Consider the following 22,138-nt stretch of genomic DNA (forward strand, 5'->3'; position numbering starts at 1 on the left):
GTACCCAGATATCGCGTTCTATTTGGTTTGGGTGCCAAAGAATCAATCTTGGACAAAACATAGCCCAGTTTCTGAGCGGGTGCCCAGTCTGGATTGTTTCTTTTGTATAATTTTGCTGGCGCTCCTAGAAGCGAAATGGTAATGCACGTGTTAAAATTATAACAATGACCGAGTGAACCACAACAAGAGAACACTCATTTTATAGCAAAATTCTAGGAACATGAAATAAAATTCTTCCATGACATTATTGAGAAAGCTTTTGAATCTCACCTGAGATAAAATGATTACTACAAACAAGAGCTGTTTTGGTTTTAGCCTCTGTTAGATCAGCCCTGCCAATGTTGTTCAGCCATGCTTGTCTCCTCTCCGTACTAAGCCTCAGAGTTTCCTCACCCTCTTTCTGAATCACGGATGGAATTCTAAAAGATCGGAATGTGCCACGGTCACAAGTACTGTTGTGACCACAACCATACACAGCACAAAGATATGGCATAGCTAAAAGAACACTTAAAGCAGTGGAAAAACAAAGAGAGTTGTGCACACGACTATGTTTTGTATGGAATGTCGCTTGACCCTGCAATTTGTACAGTATATCCACCAACATGGCCGACATCCGGGTTTCTATTTTGCTTTGACATCACTTGCAAGTCAAGGATATGCCTATGTGTATAGGGGAGTTGATTATCATCCATCCATCCATTATCTGTAACCGCTTATATTGTGCAGGGTCACGGGCAAGCTGGAGCCTATCCCAGCTGACTATGGGTGAGAGGCAGGGCAAGTCACGAGATCATTGCAGAGACAAACACATAGAGACAAACAACCATTCACACTCACATTCACACCTACGGTCAATTTAGAACCACCAATTAGCCTAACCTGCATGTCTTTGGACTGTGGGGGAAACTGGAGCACCCAGAGGAAACCCACACAGACACATAACACCTTTTGTTAATGGTGTTTATGAGGTAAAGGTGTAGATCTGGAGGGTCCTAAGACATAGAGTGTTTTGGTAAACTGGAATGTATGGATGCTGTCAGTCCCCCACTCGCTTACTCACTCGAGCTTGTTGATGGTGTAGTGGCTGCTGCTTTATGTCCTGGGGCTCCCTCATGCCTGTGTTACCTTCTGGCTCTCCCCTTTTAGTTATGCTGTCATAGTTAGTTGCCAGAGTCCCTGCTTATACTCAGTGCAATATGTATACTGTTCCTACTTATTCAGGTGACATTGGGGATACCTAACAACCTGTCCCCCCCAAAAAAAAAAAAAAATCGGTCCCTCGGAGTTACATGTCAGTCCTGGGATCGAGATGCTGACCTCTTCTGCTTCTCGGACCTGCCTGATTCATCCTGGTGCCCTGTGTCTGGTTGGAGTCTCATTGCATCCCTCCAATGTGTATATATAACACATATATAACCACTACACCACCCTGCCACCCCAGTCGATTATCAGCACGGGCGATTGCTCTAAGACAACGAGGGAGGCTCAGCCTCCTCTAAAAATGACGAACATCGTGTAGGATGAATTGCGCTAGGCTTATGTTATAGCCAACCTTATAACATTGCTATTTCAGATCCAGAATCATAGAAATATACTGTATGTGCTCAACCCAACTACAGTGCAAAATCATTCCCTTATAACTTTAATGTGTGCGTGAGTTTTTCCCCCTCATGACAGCGCGATGCAGCACAGCCTCAGTGCACTTCAATGGCATTTGGGAGCTCTGCGCTTTTCAATCTCAAAATGCAAGACGGTTATTGGACAAATACTGTGAAAACGCCCGCCCACCGGACTCCCAACCTCACATGGGAGGGACATGGCAGTTTCCGCGAGGAGACTGGTGATTGATGAAAGCAGCCGGATATTTTCTTTGATTGACAGCTTGTTTCAACTATAGACAGGCAGCGGTGAATTTCAGTTCAGTCCCATGTGGATTCGCAAGTGCTGTGGTGTATTGTAAGAGATCAGCTTACATTTCGATTTCATTCATTACATACAGTTTCTACCAGCTTTTTTAGTTAGTATATATTTTCATTGTAAATAAATTGTAAATATAGTGTTGTCAAGTTTGCTATCTTAGTTCCAGAAATTTCGTTTATTTGAGTGACTGAACTTGAACTTGAGGGGGCTAGTCAGCTAGCAAGAAAACTGCGCACGGATGCCAAGCATTGCTGATTTAATTTTGCCAAAGCCATTTGCCAGTCTTCCTTTCGAGGAAAAAATTTAAATTAAAGAGCAGGGTAGACCAACGCCTCAAATTGACTTGGTGAAAAAGGTAGGGAATAATACTCGTTCCTTTCAGCTCTCCTGGTACGAGAAAGTGAATTGGCTAACAGCAAGTGACCCACATCAACAACAGTAAATAGGCTACTTTAGTAATATGTCATGGATGGACCAAAAATATAGAATCTATTTAAAATGTTTATGCTGAGTATATTATATTGGAATATATATTTTTCTGGATATGAATTAAACACAGCTACAATTTGGAAAACATTTTTAAACAAAAACACAGCCGAGAACATTTCACACTACAGACCTGGATTAAAAGTGAAGGGTTATCAAAATTGTCAATAAAACATTTCTCAGTCAAAATAAGTAAAATATAGGGAAAGTGTCATTGAATGAAATGTGTGGCACCCAGCTCTACTGCTGAGGTTCCTGACAAAGAGCTGCTTTCAATAATGATCAATTTTTAAACAACATGCCACAATTTTAAAATATAAAATGTTAAAATATACCCCTCCCCCCAACACCACCATCATGTATATTGGACAGTAGGCTAATGGGCCAAAAGAACCTGTTATTTCACAGTTTGTGACGCTGCCAACTAGCCTAGTAAACTAGACCCAACCGCCTAGCGGCCAAAAATATTTTTTGCCTAGCGAATGGGTCTAGCATCGCACCATATAAACAAAAAACACCCCGGGCATCAAATCGTGCCCGCCAATCACAATGCAAGGTTTTTGTTTGGATTCTTTGGGCGGGCTTTTGCAGGAGTGATGACAAAGCTGCACGACGCTGGAGAAAGCACAACAGGAAAGATGGCTACGGGCTAGTGAACAGCACGCGTTTGACTCCGCTTTGGAATCAGTTTCAGAAGAATTAGACTTGGAGTTTTCGTTGAAACATGAGCAGGAAGAGGCTCTCCGCTCATTCCTTTTCAAGAAGGACGTTTTCGCTGTTTTGCCGACCGGCTATGGCAAAAGTCTGATCTACCAGCTGGCTCCGCTCGTAGCCAAAAGGATGGGCTAGTTTGTGCAGTACGAAGAATTAATAAACAGCTTTGAAACATTACTTTTTGATTGTTTCTTATTTTCCCGTTATTTTAAATTTAAGGGAAATTATTTCACCAAACACCACTAAATAAAAACTCTCAAAAACAGTTTAAGCAAACCCTTGAAAAACACTTGGAAAAAAATGTGTATGTGGTACAGACTCCAAACTTGTGGTCATTATCTCCAAAATTCTTAATATCTAGAACCTGTTTATTAATTAATACGCATTTTGAAAAATTATTTAATTTCAAGGCCTCCCCCACTGCTTTCTGTCGCTCTGACTACGTCACAGTCACTGTTGCGCTGATTGGTCAGAGCGTTGGCCTATAGACCCCTTCGCATGTTTGTAAACAAACTGACTGTTGCCAGGATGCGCGCGCAGCCTGGACTCAGAAACAATGGCGCTGCCTATAGACCGGCATTATGAGCTGTCAGACTATGCCAAACAATTGTCGTTACAAGATCGAGAATGCTACATAAATAAGTTAACTCTAACAAGTGGACATCGCCGGGCGGCACGGTGGTGTAGTGGTTAGCGCTGTTGCCTCACAGCAAGAAGGTCCTGGGTTCGAGCCCCGGGGCCGGCAAGGGCCTTTCTGTGTGGAGTTTGCATGTTCTCCCCGTGTCCGCGTGGGTTTCCTCCGGGTGCTCCGGTTTCCCCCACAGTCCAAAGACATGCAGGTTAGGTTAACTGGTGACTCTAAAATTGACCGTAGGTGTGAATGTGAGTGTGAATGGTTGTCTGTGTCTATGTGTCAGCCCTGTGATGACCTGGTGACTTGTCCAGGGTGTACCCCGCCTTTCGCCCATAGTCAGCTGGGATAGGCTCCAGCTTGCCTGCGACCCTGTAGAAGGATAATGAGATAATGAGATGAGATTAGAAGTGGACATCGCCTACCGGATCCGCATTTAATTAAAGAGTGGACGGACGATGTTAGTAAGTTCCCTGGTATACAATGGCCAGATATATACTCATACCTTATTGACAAGACTTCAGTGTACACCCACGAAAAACTTCGTGCCTACAAGTCTTTAGACGCATATGATTATGTTATGTGCGGGCATGTACAACTTGATTAACAATGGGACATTCATATTCATTTTGTTTTAATCAAATTATGCCAGTGATGTGATGGCAATGTGGCTTTAGCTACAACAGCAAATACCAACACTAAACAGCAATTTGCAGGAGGTAATGGCATGAAAGGAATGATAGTGTAAAGAGTGCAGCTAAGAGAAATCAGAGCTGCGTAAAAAGCGAGAGGCAGAGACCAGAAATGAAACTGAATGGGGCGGGAGCTAGGTTAGAGCAGTCAATGTAAGTTGGCATTTAGAGTGAGGGCACACAGTTTTACCTTTCCATCCTTGCTTTAAAATTGTGATTTTCGGCATACACAAATAATGATGGCACAAAATCTGGACTGCTTGAGTCAAGCGAGACCTCTCCTACAAACAAAATTGCATGCAAAGCTAAGTTAACATGCTAACAATATTCATTACATTGTGTAACTATGACCCAGCTAATTAGACAAACGCTACCAAAGTATTTTGCTACGTCAATAAACGAAGACTAGAAAGAATAAAAAAGAAAGATTTAATAAATAGCCTGATCTTACCTGTGATGAAGTGGGCGCTGCAAACCCGTGCATTTTTGATGGTGCTTTCATCCCAGTCTACACGTTTGATGGCTTGTAGCCATAGACGTTGGCAATTTTTTTGGAATGGGTGAGATCCTGCTGGAATTCTGAACATTTTAACCCCATCACTGCTACGATTCTGACACCCGAAAAAACAACAACTAGGCATTTCTGAGTCTTTTTTGGGTCCAGGCTGCGCGCGCAATTTCCGCTTACGTATGAATGACGTTTACTGCGAAGGGGTCTATACGCACAGAGACAGTTTGAAAGACAGCGGTTTGTTCCTCCTACCCGCTTCGGAAATGTCTACAGATCGAGGCCAAACTAAATATTCACATTTAGTCTGGCTTGCCAGGCTAGCTGCCAACAATCAGCCAGATCAGAGGCAAGAGTATGGGCAAAATTGATGTTTTTTCTTTTAAAATCTGGAAATATCGTAACCGACCAGCCTCCCCTGTTTGAAAGACTACCAGCCGCCACTGATTATCAGTATAAATGAAATCAAATGAAGCACAGACACATTAACATTGATGCAATTAGTCCCCTGTTTAGCCCGCAAAGTTACAAGGATTATAAAGTGTGGTCACATGAAACACATGGATAAACTACTTTACAAGTTCTCAGATATCAATAATCCATCACTCTGAGGCCAGTTGATTTAATAGAACTGCAAAAGACTCATGATGTCTACAGATGTTCACTTAATTCATATCATCCCCTCAAGAAGATATCAAATCGGTATTGTAAGTAACTGGTGATGCCTTTCATCTTTGTTAATGCCGTTCCTGTGTTCCAGATCTTGTTAAGTCAAGTCTCCCTTGACATGTTCCAGCAGTTCATGATGAGGTCTCACTTTAATGGTCTATAGTTGTGTCACAACTAGAGATATAACCATATCCATATTTACTTCCAACAGTTTTTTTCCCTCTAGCACAATATGTTCTCAGTACTAAATATAAGAGATTAAAGAGAGAGAGCGAGAGAGAGAGAGAGAGAGAGAGAGGGGAAAAAACAACTGAGTTCAGGAAAGATGCATTATTCAGACACTCTTGAAAACGAAGCCCTTATGACTTGGCCTCAAACTGCCACTGTAGGCAGATCAGATACACAGAAATCTTGCTATAGATTCAGTAACGAGAGGCTGATTAATCCCCGAATTAAATGAAAAAAAATATGCACATTATTTTACATTTAATTTAGACCAACTATTGTTGTTTAATTGATTGGAGGGCATCACATTGCATTACTGGCATTGACTTTCTTAACATTCATTTCTAACCTTTTTTCATTACAGGCAGTTTTATAAAAATTCTACTATGGTTTACAGCTGAGCAATGAGCTGCAGTTCATTAAAGTGAACAGTCTTTTATATTCATAGTCAATTGTGCAACAAAATATCAGTGAGTATTTTGGTTTGCACAAGGCAAAAGAAATTTAACCTTGTTTTCAAAAACTAGGTTATGATATTTGCTGTTCTTTTAGGTTTTAGAGATTTTTTTTTTTGTTCCACCACAATAATCTAGACTTTCCATGTTTAGAAACCCATGTTTGGTAGAATCCCCACTGTCTTGTAGTGGTTGTAGTAAATTAAATTTCTGTATATAAATTGGGAGCTATTTTCACTACTTGTCTATAAACATTTCTCATCTGTCTGAGTTGATACTGTAATATATGTGAATTTTGAAAACTCTAAAACAAAAATGTTGATATTCAATATTCTGCACTGTTTCTCTGTCACTATTTGTGACATTGACCATGTACAAAAGATCAGATTTTCTGAGTCTTTTCACTTCTATTGAAGCATGTGTTCAGATGACCCTTTGATGAATTTGATCTAACATGAATCATCAGGTTTCAGACAAAATTGTGGAGTCACACTGTCAGTAAAGCAAAACAAGGGGACATACCGAATCCTAAGAAACTCTGAAATTCATGTAATCCTTCTGCACACAGAAATGCCTTGTTGATGAGGGAGGTCAGAGTAGAATGATTGTTTTGAACTGACAGGAAAGCTATGGTAACTCAAATAAAATCACCAAAACTGGGTATTGAAGATTAGAACAATTTAGCTCCAAAATCTGGCTCCAGAATGTGTTAGGTTCAAAAATACATAGCTTGGGCTCTGCACTATTAACAAGCCACTCTTCATGATCCATCCTGCTGCAGCCAGTGTCTCTGTAATGTGAGGATGATCACCATCTAGTGGTTTGAGCACCAGTGGTTTCTGCCAGTGGTTTCCTTCTGATTCTAGATTTGGCATGGCTCTACTGCTCCCTAAAACCCCTGATCTTTTGCATATTAAGGCTGTCTGATATTATTCCTGCCAGGTAGCCACAAGACTGGATCATACCAGTGGATATGCACAATGCATATGTTCACATTCCTATTCTTCGCCTATCCAGAGTGTTCTGGGTTGGGTCCCTAAGTAAGTGCCTAGTCATTTCTCTGCTGCACTGCTTTTAGTCATGGACAATTTAGAGTAGCCAATTAGCCTAACTCCATGTCTTTGGACGATGGAGGAAACCGGAGCACCTGGAGGAAACCCACGTAGACATGGGGAGAATGTACAAACTCCACACAGAAAGGCTTCTCTGCACCACCATGCTGCTCTATTTCCTATTCCACCAGAGCACAAATGCTTTTTAAAGGCTCACTCACAACCCGCCATATGTGCTACTACGGGCGGTCTACAATAAAAAATTTGGCAAAACTGTGCTTGAGACTTGTGCGACACTTGCGTGTGTTCAGTGCCGTAGAAGGTTGCAGATTTGCTATGGAGACTTTTGGTCCTGCACATGCAAATTCTACAGGTCTTGCAAAAAATCAAGAATGCATACACTATGTATGGGACCCGTACTCTTTTTGTACACCTGAACCAAGTCAGCAGCACGGCTAGTAGGGGCTTTGCGATGACAGTAAGATACACGAGTGATGCATGGTCATTATACAAGTGACATACCTCAGAAGTACTACACAAGTACTCCACACTTGCTATTTGTGCAGCCCCCGAGACAGCAGTACGTCTCACTTTCTACCCCTATGTGTGGCATACGTGCAGTGCATACGACTTGCATGTGACATGAGGGGCAAGACTCTGGGTATATATATTGGGGAGGAACCAAGAAACTGATCATGTAACGTGTAGCATTGTAGAAAGGAAGAAGATGGCTGTCGCCATACCGCCACAACGACTGAGGGAGTTGGACCCTTATAGGCAGATGATAGAAGCTGAGGAGCAGCACAAAGTGATATTGTTCTTCAGCTGAAAGACAGATGTAGAATGCTGCAGACACGCTGGTTTTATACCCACTCCTGGCTTGTGTTACGCGCAAGTCTTGAGTGATTGTCACGTGCTAATCACATGCGTCACACATGCTTCACAAGTGCAGCCCATACTCCTAGCGCAGGAAACTGGTAAAATGCAAGTCACATGCACCCCACACTCAGTGACACGCACTGATCATGTGTGTCAGACATATGCTTTCCATGGGCTAACGACGCAATTTTTCCCACGCTTTGTGGAAGTCAGGTGTGCAACCTGTACTTGACAAGTAATTTGCCTGTACTCCTCTCCCAAACTTTCCCCCGGGTTCACCGCGAATCTGCGGCACGGCTGCAAACTACCAAACCCTGTGACCCATGCGTGTCCAAAACACTTACGGCAGGTTGTGAGCATGGCATAAGGTTTGTCTTCCAAGGACAGGCATTCCAATTCAAAATCCTTCTCAGCAGTCAGTTCTGTCACTTCAGATTGCAATAGAGGCATAGTACCATATTTTGACGACTGGCTTCCTTTTGTCACCACCAAGGTGTGGGCCATCTGAGACATGCCCACACTCTATGCCCATATTAGGGCACATTGGGATATCCCAGTGAACTTAAGAGCCCATCTAATTACACATGACTAAAGAATAAGACTACAGTATGTTCCAAAGAACACTGAGATAAGATTACAGAGAGAAAAATATACAGTATTAAGAATGTCTTGTAATAAATACAAAGTGCCTTTGTAATGTAGACATGATTACAGGGTGTTCACTACAGCATAGACCCCGACACTGCACTATTACACACTTTATTCTAAGCTGTTGCAGCAAATAATGAAACTAAAAATGGAGATTCTAGACAATTATCCCCAATCTTTACTATGATATAGACTCAACAGATTACTTGTGTTGGACTGCATCCTAGTCCAAAAAAAATAAATAAATTATATATATATATATATATATATATATATATATATATATATATATATATATATATATATATTTTTTTTTTTTTTTTTTTTTTTTCTGATTAAAGAAGGTCTATCACCCTTGATTAATTAGAGAGTTTACCAACATAGTACATGCAGGGGCACATGCCAAAATAAATCATGTTTAGTCAAAATGCATGTAAGCCTGAATCTCAAACTTATAGGTTAATCAGCAGGGAGAGTGAGTATTTCATTCTTACATACGAGTTATGCAAATATGCATGAGGCAAGTCAGGAGAAAAGTGATATATCATGACATATCTTTTACATACACTATAAATGTAGCAACTGCACTATATATTACACAGTATATGAAAAGAGCTAACGTGCATCTGTATATGTCAAGCAGATTTAAATAAATTTCAATTTCCAAACTGAAATAATTATATTATATTTACTAGAAACTCTTAAATATAAAGGACAAAAGTACATGTCAAGGACTAAAAAATATTATAAGCAATATTTTATTTTAAATAAAAGAAAATCAGTTCAATAATATAAATGCCTGTTTTTATTCAATTTACTTCTTGTTCAAGTAATTTTAGCTCAGTATGACTATGCCTACCCACCTCCACACCCCTTCAGCCCCTCGGCCTTAATACAGCCAGCATGGCTTGATAAATGGACAGTCAACTCAGTTTATTATGATGAATGGGAATTCTGCAACAAGGACAGAAACAAGGAAAAGTGCTACTGCTGACAAATTGAAAGCTGATGCCAACATGACCTTCTGATATTCGAAGCAGTTTTGTCCGTGTATGCTTTTAAACTATGGATTGATTGAGCATATCCTATGTGTTAAGATAGGATTGTGTACACACCGGTGCAAAAACATTCCATCCTGGAAGGTATCGCTATGAAACTAAAAGAAAAAAATATATTTTATAATCTATGTTAAAAAAAATTCCTAGATGTTTTCCAAGATCATGCAACAAAGCAACAAACCATAAAACAAAATGAGCATTAAAATATTTTATCAACTAATATTTATTTTTATATATTATATACAACCTCAAAACGTAAAAAAAAAAAAATTGGACAGTATGGAAAATGCAAATAAAAAAGAAGGCAGTGAACTTTCTAAACTTACTTTGCCTTGTATTTCATTGCAAACAGTATGAAGACATTTTGTTTGGTCAATTTAATTTCATTTGTTAACATACATCCATTCCTGCATTTCAGATCTATAGCACATTCCAAAAATAATTGTGATAGGGACAATTTAGGGCAAGTAATGAGGTAAAACAATTAAATAATGATGTGATTTGAAATAGGTGATGTCAACAGGTGATTGGAATCATGATTTGGAACAAAATCAGCATCCAGGAAAGGCCTAGTCTTTGAGGTGCAACGATAGGCCGAGGATCTCCAGTTTATCAACAGATGCATAAGAAAATTAATGAAATGTTTAAAAACAATGTTCCTCAAAGAAAGATAGGAAGGGATTTGAATATTTCATTCTCTACAGTGCAAAATGATTCCAGGAATCTGGAGGAATTTCAATGCATAAAGGGCAAGGGCACAAGCCGAAGCTGAACACTCGTGATCTCCAATCCCTCGGATAGCATTGCATCAAGAACTGTCATTCATCTATATATGTAGATGATTTAACCACATGGGCTCGGTATTACTTTGGCAAACCTTTGTCAAGCACAACAATACAGAGTTACATCCACAAATGCCAGTTAAAACTTTACTGTGCAAAAAGAAAGCCTTATGTTAACTGTGTCCTGAAGCACTGTGGACTTCTCTGGGCTCACTGGTATCTAGGATGGACATCACACCGTGGAAACATGTATTGTGTTCAGACGGATCATTATTCCAGGTCTTTTTTGGAAGAAATGGATGCTGTATGCTCCGGAGCAAAGATGAAAAGGACCATCCAGCAACAAATCCCAAAAGCCAGGGTCTGTCATGGTATGGGGTTGTATCAGTGCCCTTGTCAAAGGTAACTTACACTGCTGTGATGGTAGCATTAATGCAGAAAAGTACATTGAGATGCTGGAACAACATATGTTGCCTTCAAGATGACATCTTTTCCAGGGATATTTCAACAAGACAACCACATTCTGCACATGTTACAAAGGCATGGCTGTGAAAGGAGAGGGTCCTGTTTACCACTCCGGAAGCATTGGCCAGTTAAGGAGGATTCGGATGTATATAAGAAATATGTAATAAATAGAGTAATGATGAATACAGTAAATCAGAGTTAATGTGCAGCCAATGGGATACACTGGGATGAATATTATATTAAGAATATCCAAAAGTTGTTCAGAGGATACAAGAGCAGTTATCAATTTATGAGAGAATATTTAAATCACATCCAGAAAGAGAAATTCCAATCTATGAGCTATTTTTTTAAATATAGGAATAATCTCATCTCATCTCATCTCATTATCTCTAGCCGCTTTATCCTTCTACAGGGTCGCAGGCAAGCTGGAGCCTATCCCAGCTGACTATGGGTGAAAGGCGGGGTACACCCTGGACAAGTCGCCAGGTCATCACAGGGCTTATAGTAATAATATCTTAGCATAAAATAGTTGAATATTTTTGCTACTTGAGATCACGAAGGGGCATCTGTGAGTCCTAACTATATTAAATATCTTTTTGCTACAAATGAAATTTATTTGTCTTGTTCATTTTGTCCTGGGGGTATTCAAAAGTTTTTGGGTTGCCTTTGCAATCTGCTTTGCATGCAGAGGTCACTCTTTAGATCTGATGCCAGCACAGCCAAATGGTCTGCTTGGCTGCCACTTTAAGATTACTGTTATGATCCAGTCTAGTTCAGGCCATAACACACAAAAATGAAGGAGGTGTTTGCTTTGAATATGTGAAAAAAATAAATAAAAAATAAAAAGAATCGGGGTGTTGTCTTCAGAACCCAACCACACGAAAATTAACTACACCAAACAGACTAATTAATCTATTCAAATAAAAAGAAATAAAATGTGTCTTTCTTCTTAAATTTTCTGCATAACCAATAAAAAGGAAAAAAAATCCATCCATCATCTGTAGCCGCTCATCCTGTGCAGGGTCACGGGCAAGCTGGAGCCTATCCAGCTGACTATGGAAGAGAGGCAGGGTATACCCTGGACAAGTCGCCAGGTCATTGCAGGGTTGATACATAGAAATAAACAACAATCCACACCTACAGTCAATTTAAAGCCACCAATTAGCCTAACCTGCATGTCTTTGGACTGTGGGGGAAACTGGAGCACCCAGAGGAAACCCATGCAGACACAGGAAGAACATGCAAACTCCACACAGAAAGGCCGCCACTGGGCTCGAACCCAAGACTTTCTTGCTGTGAGGCAACAGTGCTAACCACTACACCACTGTATTCAACAGAAATTGCATTGAAGCCATACTTATAAAGATGATCTATCTATCCCAACTAAACTAAATTCAAAAAAGCCAAGGCACAATCAGGGTGAGCAACAGGTGTTGGTTTTGTGTTCCCAGCCAGATTTGTGTTCCTGTGCTAGAAGCATAAACTAGTTAATTTTCACCATGAAATGACATCTGGCAATCTGAAAACATAAATGATTACATCAGTGCCTGACCTCACAAATGTTCTTGAGCCTGACCAGACAAATTCCCACAGCCACACTCCAAAATCTAGTAGAAAGCTTTCCTGACAGCAGTTGGGGCTAAATCTGGAATGAAATGTTAAAACAACACACTTGAGTGTTATTGTCAAGTTTCCACCAATGTTTGACAATGTGGTAACATTTGGTGGATTAGGAAGATTGGTCATTAATTAATATCCGTCAGCTCCATCACCCCAGACCATTCAGGTTCACACACTTTGACTCATGAACCTATTCATGCCATTTATAGATGATACCAATATTTCACTGTAACTCGTCTCCTTTAAGCTGCTGTTTTCTTTCAAGGGAAACTCAGCCACCCTTCCCTTTATATAGGGTGACACGGTGGTGTAGTGGTTAGCACGGTTGCCTCCCAGCAAGAAGGTTCTGGGTTTGAACCCAGTGGCCGGCAAGGGCCTTTCTGTGTGGAGTTTGCATGTTGTCTGTGTGGGTTTCCTCTGGGTGCACTGTTTTCCCCCACAGTCCAAAGACATGCAGGTTACAGGTAGGTTAATATGGGACAGCCTTGAGCGAGGCACCTAACTCCCAACTGCTCCCCGGGCGCTGTTAGCATGGCTGCCCACTGCTCTGGGTGTGTGTGTGTGCTCATTGCTCACGTGTGTGTGCATGTGTGTGTTCACTGCTTCAGATGGGTTAAATGCAGAGAGGAAATTTCACAAGTGTGTGATGAATAAAGTTGTGCTTTCTTTCTTATATGATCTTTCTTTGTTTCTTCAATCAGTACATTCTACAAACAAGCCTCTGTTACTGCCACTCCTCTCTAAACTGTCCTTTCAGTATTATGTCAGCTTCCTCTGTGTTCATATCTCCAATCCACCTCATTCCCTAAATCCTTGGGTGCTTCATGTTCTCAATTTAGAGTGAGCAACACTGTGAAGATCTAAGGTGCTTAGCAAAAATCCAGTTGGCTGAGTACCATGCACAGTTTGCCTCATTCGCTGCTGCCATTTCGACAGGAAAATGATTTCTACTCTAAGATCAGCAGCTGTATCTTTCTGCATACAAATGATCTTTCACTCTGTCTTTTATCCATAATCTTCAATTTTTTGTTAGAATTCACATAAATATGTGTAAACATGTCACTATCCTCAACCTTAAGTATTCATACATTTCAGGTCTGCTAATATTAAATAAAAATTAAATATACTGGAATATATTGTCAGCATATTATAAACATGTTTCCAAATTATAAATACTATATATTGTATTATTATACATACAGGACACTTTTTTCCATGGAATAAAAACATGTATTCTATTCCCTTCTCATGGGTTTCATTCATTTGGTTCGATAGCATGCAATAATGTTATCATATCGCTATCCTACATGTATTACGCCACTCTACCCAGTGGAGAATGGGCATGCAATATTGTTACAATATTGCACATTGTCAAGACAGCACGACATCACACATTGGAGATGTAAAACTTCCATGCTAGCAAGCGACAATTTGTAAACAAACATGGTCACCAGGTTTGCTTCCTTAAATACCAAAGATTTTGAGAGAATTTTGGCTGCCAGGTAGCTCCGTTGTGTGTAAGATAAGAAAAGATAAGATAACCTTTTATTATCCCACAAGGGGAAATGTACATTGTTACAGCAGCAAAATATATAAAGAGAAAAAGATAAGGCAGTGAAGGAGTAGTGCAAAAGTACTAAGTATACAAAAAAGGATATATATAAAAGAAATAAACTACAAATTTAGAGATAAAAGCTAGTCGATGTTGATTTTAAAAGTAACTAAGTAAATTACACGGGGAAAATAATAATAATATTTGGCTTGACTACGCTAGTGTTAGCCTTCGCTAACACTACACCAGTTGGAATGTAACTGGACGACTGTGCTAACAGCACCGGGTAAGCTAGTGTTGGCCTTCGCTAACGCTGCTGCTCTATGCTACATCAGCTGGAAGCTGACTGGACTGCCGCACTAACAGCACTGAGTTGCGGGTAAGGTAGTGTTTGCTGATATGAAGAGAGTGTGTATGTATAATAATAATATTGGCTGGGTTTTTTTTTGTGGTCTATCAGATATATTCCATTCAGCTAGCATGATACTGAACTCGTCTTCAACTCGTTCAATATCATGCTAGCTGAATGGAATATATCTGATAGACCACTCAAAGCCAGACAATATTATTTAAATATTCAATGTTATATTTCCATGTGGGTAATGTTTGCTTTTTATTTATCACTTTTAGAGAAAGAAGTGTTTAGTGCTGCATATGAAACATAGTCAGCTGGTATAGGCTCCAGCTTGCCCATGACCCTGCACGGGATAAGTGGCTACGTATAATGGATGGATATACAAAGAGTACTGTGCAAAAGTCAGAGACCACTGTTGTTTTCACTAAAATTATTATTCAGGAGTATGTTGTTAATTATTTAATGGCAAACAGTAATAATGTGAAAATGTACGGTACATTAATTCCATTTTCAACCAAACAGCCATGCAGTACTTATTTATGCAAGTAAATGTTAAATTTCAATATTTCAAATTAAGTATTTGCATATTGCATACAGTTTTTACTGTTGTCTGATTTATGCACAATAAAAAGTAATGAACAAAAAAGTTGGGAAAATGTATTTAACAGAACACTACACAGGTCTTCAAACAATAAAAACAGTATGAAATATATAAACATTACCTTTATAATATTGAACTTTAAGACCTGAATGGCTGTTCAGATGGAATGGAAAATGGAATTGATGTACTGTACATTTTCCCATCATTATTTTTATGCTGACAAATAATTAACAATAAGTAGTGAATGCCCATTAGACTGAAAACAATAGCCTGCTCACTGACTTTTGCATAATACTGTATATGACTCCCAATGGTCCCCACAGTCCCAAATACTGTCCCATAATTTATTTTATGCACAAAATGAAGTCCTTGAAAACATGCTTTTACAAGGTTTGGTGTGGCCTGTATGGGCAAACACCCACAGCTAAAATCTCATGGAAACCCTTCCCAGAAAAGTGGAGGTTATTATAATAGCAAAAGGGGACTAAATCTGGACTGGCATGTTCAAAAACTATGGGTTTGATGGTCAGGTGTACACAAACTTTTGGCCATATAGTGTATTTGAATAATTAAACAAAATTGTAAGATTAAGTAACTTTTAATATACAGTAAAGTTAAAATTAGAAATGTGTTTTATGTTGCACAAATAGTTATAAAAAGAGGGGTACCAAACTACAACAGGGATATATTTTTCTCAGCCATCATGTATCACATCCACTTGTTTTGTTCTGCTCGAAAAGCCTTTCAGTTCAGTTCAGTTCAGTTCAGTTCAATTTTGTAGTTCTAGTGGGAGTGAAGCAAAAGGTTTGGGCAATAAATGCTGACCTGCTTAAGTTTAATTGCTTGCAGTGGCAGTCAAAGTCAATATTCTGGTCAATGGGCCACAGGTTCATTTCCCTTAATTGCACTACATGTGCCTGGCCAGTGCATAAGTACCATCATTAAAATAATTTGCAAAAATAAAACAATAAGCAAAAAAGAAAGCAATAATGCAGTTAAATAATAATACACAGATAACAACACACCAGAGACCTAACCATGTTACTGGTCAATATGAATGGTTATGACACTGGGTTATTGATTAAATTTTGACACTGGGTTTTGATGAAATTGAGAAAAGGTGAGCCATGGGCCAAGGAACAATTGATTAGATTTTGATGTAATTCAGATATGTATGTGGATCCAGGATTGTTTTCATCTGTTCCCAAAGTAACTCAAAAAGTAGTGAATTGACTTTGATGAAAGTTGGTGTACAACTTTAATATTATCCTAGCTTCAAGTGATTTTATGTTGATAATATGTGGCTTGACAAAGGCGTGCAATCTACTGAGTGCCCTTCTAGTTTGAATCTCTATTTACTTTATTTATTTTGGAAATAAGAGAAGTTCTGTAGTTTAGGGATTTGACTTGCATCTTCTTCTTTTTTGCATTTTGATTTGTGACAACTGAAACAACACAACACAACAACCATGAATAACCTTTGGGATTTAACAATCCTGTGGTCAACCCTGGTTAGAGTAGACATCAAATTGGTGTGTGTAGAAGACGAGTTCCAGAACAAAGGTTCCTGAAGTTGATATATTGTTCCTTCACTCCATATAATACCATAAAAAGTATGAGTTCTGTTAAATGATGCATACTGTAAAAATGTTGCAACACAAAGAAAACTTTGACTACAAAGAAGCAATCATTGATTAACTGTCCTTTTTCTTTACTGATTAAATAATTTTCTTAGCATGCCATGTGAATACATTTCTGAAACTTATACTCAAAGACTTTCATACAGAAAATCTAGATCAGATATTTTTTAAAATCTGTTTTGTCATACCTTTTTTATGAGTGAATGTAGCTGTGGGAGAAAATAGTCGCATTGTGGTTAGTAGATTTTTTTTGTCAAGCTCAATCATGTACTGAATAGTGCTGCTAATATTTGATTAATATATATCTTCTGGTGAATTGTACATCTTTCAGAGTGTATAAGGTTTCTTCCTGAGCATGAGGGTTCTTTGTATGAGTATGAGGCACTAATTACCACTTTCAAGTGACAAACAAAAGCACAAGTGCATAAAGTGTGTCTGTAGTGTACAGCCCCATTTCTACTGTAAGATATATTCCAAATATTGGGAGAGGGAAAGTGGGATTATCAGGGTTCTAACTAGACCAAAATATCAGCGTAGTGGTACCAGTCATAACGGCTGGGGGTTTGGGGGCTGCCTTAGGCCCCCAAAATCTCATGGGTTCTACATGCTCAGAGATGCATTCTAATGCATTTCCTGGCACTTGCAGGCCTCCCTGAAAGTCACTCTTTTTTGGTAATATTGAGATTTTTTTTTTTTTGCCAAAAGTTGCTGTGATTGTTTTTGATTGAAGACTTATTATAATTAATATTCAACAATATTAGTGGCATATTTATGGAATAAGAATAAAACAACCAGTTGATGTTCACCAAATGTCAGCTTTATTTTCAGCTTCAGCCATTCAATTACAATACATGACTATCCTGATCTAGCTCATATCATACCTTCCCCTACTGACCATTACTCCGACAGTTTCAATGCACTGTGTTGCATAATAAATCAATTGCCTGGGATCAGCATGTATTACGTGCATAAGCACCTCTTAACAAGGATGGCACTTTACCGTGAACACAGCATAAGGAAGGATGTAAACTGGACTAGCATGATCAGTGACAATTTCCACACAGAACTACTCGGGCAGCTATGCACTGGGTGCTTACATGGATGGGGAGTGGAGTATGTCCATATGTAGAACATTCGCATGGTGGCACGCCGTCACTGCCGCATGGGGATAACAAGAAGAAAATTAAACAAAAGACCACATTTTCAAGATCGGCAAGTCTTTATTAGTGTAGCAGCAACTTTTACAGTTGTGTCAGCAATATTGTAGGTGTAGCAGCAAGGAAACATTGCATATCGGCCCAATATGCTGAAAAGGCCAAGTTAGGACCCTGATTATGGAGTAGAATATGTATATCAGAACTGCATTTGCACAATGACCACAGTCCCCTTGTCTCCCAATTCCCAATTTTTTGGGGACTGATTTCAGGTCCTTTGTGTGTAGTTGATCTGGAAAATTTGCTGAAACCTGGCAATCCACCTGTTGTATTGAACAGAGCTAAAACCGGTTAAAATGAGCCCTAGACTGTATGCTGGATGACTGCTTGTTGTCAACGCTCAGCTGCCTATAATAAGGTTACTCTAAAAATTCATTAGATAGTAGCCTGTAGCATAAATGAAGTGTGATCAAGTTAAGCCGCTTCACTTAATTTTCTTTGAGGCTATGTCGTTATTAATGTTGTTCCTTCCCACCAAAATCTATGGTCATGAATCACTGCTGTTCCTTGGTTTAATCCAAAGCTCCTGCCATAGGTAAAATAAAGCAATGTGGAATGTGTATTAGCATTGTATTAAAGGATCATCTGTTGAGGTTTATGATCTTTTCTCTTTGGTGAGAATAACTGAGGGATTGGCTGCCTCAGGCTCATCCCTTTATTAAAAGTATTTGCATGAACATATAAAACAACACAATATTTCACTTTACAAGGGTGAGATTTATTTTTGCATTAGCATCTCACCATGTTTGACTTGATGCCTCCAAGAATTTCTGGTAGATGCACTCATTTATCTTTACTCAGCTCTTTATCCTGTTTAGAGTTGAGTTGGATCCAAAATCTATTCTAGAAACACTGGGCATGAGGTGGAGTCACCCTGGATGTGACATCAAGCCATTGCGGGGAACCTTGGGTACACTGATTAACACCTATGGACAGGTTATCTAATTTTCGCATGGTGGGAGGGAATTAGAGAGCCTGGACGAAACTCTGCACAGGCAATAACCCAAGCTCAGACCCTGATCAAACCATAGACCCTGGAGCTGTGAGGCAGTTAATGCTACCCATTGCACCACTTTTGGTAAGGTGAAGCAGGGGGCAACTGTCCTACATATGTGTGGGTGATTGCAAAACTTAAATGTCATCTTATATTTTAAGTTCAAAATTGAGCCAGTAAATACAGCGTTTTATTTTTTTTTAAATTTTTTGTAGTATTTGCTCACAGCTCTAGTAATCACAAAACATTATATGGATCACACATCAAACTCTTTTTGGACCTCCAGAGAGTATTGTATGATACACAGATAATATGAATTACTTTTGGTTACAGCTGGTTGAAGAAAACAACTGGACCTAAGCCTCTTTAAACAGCCATCAATAAACTTATAAAGGCATTCATTCATTCATTCATTCATTCATTCATGCAGTATCTGCTTTATCCTGATTAAAGTCAAGGTGGATGAATTCTAGGCACAAAACAGGAACACACCTTGAATTGGACGCAAGTTCATTTTAGGGCAATTTCTTTTGCTCAGAATTTATACTAAGTTAAAATATCTTCCCTGGCAAAGTGCTCGAAAGGTCAGCTTTGGCTGACAGCCATGTTAGCCAAACTAATGCACACCTTCAGACAGAAGGGCACTGGAGGAACACTCTCAAGCTGTTGTTTTGGCCATTTCTATGAACCATGGTAGATGGCACCACACATCATTAACTACAGACCCAATACAGAGGGGTCAGGGACAGCTTAGGTAAACAGCTTAGGTAAACACACCAGAAAAAGTATCAGGAAAGAAAAGCTTTTATGCATTTTTTGCTGATCAAATTAAAAGTCATGGCATTTTGTGGGCAAATCAGGGGGTTTTTTTTTGGAAGAACTTCAAAAGTATACAAAAGCAAACTCTTCTAAATAAATAAATGAATAAATAAATAAACCAACCAACCCTTGGAAGTAGTCTGTAATTACCAGAGTGACTCTGAAAAGCAGAACAGATTGCAGAAGACATTATTTATTGAGCAATAGTGCAGGATAACTTGAGGCCAAAGACCCAGCCAAAATAACTGTTCGCAAGCATCTCTCTCGAAGATTAATATGCTTCTCTCAGGTATATTAAAAAATATGTGAAGAGCTGTTTAAACCATTATTGGTTAATGCCACAAAAACCATACACTACAATAATTAATGAAACAAAATGCAATAAACCACAAATTTCTGTATCCAAAATCATCCATCCATCCATTATCCATAACCGCTTATCCTATACAGGGTCGCAGGCAAGCTGGAGCCTATCCCAGTTGACTATGGGCGAGAGGCGGGGTACACCCTGGACAAGTCGCCAGATCATCGCAGGGCTGACACATAGAGACAAACAACCATTCACACTCACATTCACACCTACGGTCAATTTAGAGTCACCAGTTAACCTAACCTGCATGTCTTTGGACTGTGGAGGAAACCGGAGCACCCGGAGGAAACCCACACAGACACAGGGAGAACATGCAAACTCCACACAGAAAGGCCCCCATCGGCTATCGGGCTCATACCCAGAAACTTCTTGCTGTGAGGCGAGCAAGAAGGTAACCACTGCACCACCGTGCTGCGTATCTAAAAACAATTATGTTCAATTTACATTCAAACAGGAATGTTTGCTGAATGGTGACAGTAAAGCCCATGTCTTATTTCAGTTCTTCATGAAGATGGGATATATTATTACCTCTGCCAACTTTGTTGGAGGAGGTTATGTTTTTGTCTCCATTTGCTTGCCTGTTCCCAATGTAACTCAAAAAGTAGTGAGCAGATTTTGATGCAGTTTTGAGGAAAGGTGCGCCATGGGCCAAGGAACAATTTATTCGATTTTGATGCAAATCCAGATATGTATGTGGATCCAGGATTTTTTTTTTGTCTGTTCCCAATACAAGTCAAAAAGTAATGAGTGGATTTTGATGAAATTTGGTGTATAGCTTTAGTATAATCCTAGGTTCAAGTGATTTGATGTTGATAACATGTGGCTTGGTGGAGGCATGCAATCTACCAAGTGCCCTTCTAGTTTAGTGCATTTTTCAGGAATAGACTTTGTGGTTTTATGCATGGAACTTTATTATTTACTGAATGATCACAGTCATTATGTAAGGAATAACAAATTACATATCATGCTGCTGTACAAAAATAATTCTGATGTGGTGCATGGTAGAAGCTGAGTGCTGCTACCCTCTGAAGTGCATTCAGAGTCTGTTGTGTTATTCTGCTTATACCACAGCAAGTTGCCAACATTTACAATGTTTAATTTGTTAATGATTACAACAATTTATAGATTTAGATTTAACGCTATGGCACTGAGGTGAGAGCAAGCTCCTGTTCTCACCTATGTTATAACTGCAATAAACATAATTATTCAGCAATCAAGTCTCTCTCTCTCTCACACACACACACACACACACACACACAGTCCTTGTGTGGTACTGAGGTGGAGAGTGCTTACTTTGTTCAACAATAACCCATTTTTTAAAACCTGTTTCTCATTAGTTTCAAATTATGTGGAGTGTACAAGTCCCTTTGTGTGAGCGGTTACTACGGAAAAAATAATGCATTAGAACAAGCGATTTGATGTTCAGAAGGAACTACCTGTGCTATGAAAATAATGCATACCAGTGGCGGCTGGTAGTCTTTCAAACAGGGGAGGCTGGTCGGTTACAATATTTCCAGATTTTAAAAGAAAAAACACATCAATTTTGCCCATACTCTTGCCTCTGATCTGGCTGATTGTTGGCAGGGTCACAAACTGTGAAATAACAGGTTCTTTTGGCCCATTAGCCTACTGTCCAATATACATGATGGTGGTGTTGGGGGGTATATTTTCACATTTTATATTTTAAAATTGTGGCATGTTGTTTAAAAATTGATCATTATTGAAAGCAGCTCTTTGTCAGGAACCTCAGCAGTAACAGCAGAGTGTTCTGGAATAGGCACAAGCACTG

The 22,138-nt window shown here is 39.3% G+C and overlaps 1 protein-coding gene across 1 annotated transcript in view; it reads right to left on the minus strand.

The window, feature by feature from the left end:
* Positions 1-352: 352 nt before the first annotated feature.
* Positions 353-22,138, minus strand: part of LOC132900615 (uncharacterized) — a 31,658-nt gene continuing 9,872 nt past the window's right edge. Inside the window, exon 3 of the mRNA XM_060942821.1 lies at positions 353-419. The gene's annotated coding sequence lies outside the window, so the exon portion shown is untranslated. The remainder of the gene's footprint in view (positions 420-22,138) is intronic.

The sequence above is a fragment of the Neoarius graeffei genome, chromosome 16 (genome assembly GCF_027579695.1).
Source record: "Neoarius graeffei isolate fNeoGra1 chromosome 16, fNeoGra1.pri, whole genome shotgun sequence".
NCBI lineage: Eukaryota > Metazoa > Chordata > Actinopteri > Siluriformes > Ariidae > Neoarius > Neoarius graeffei.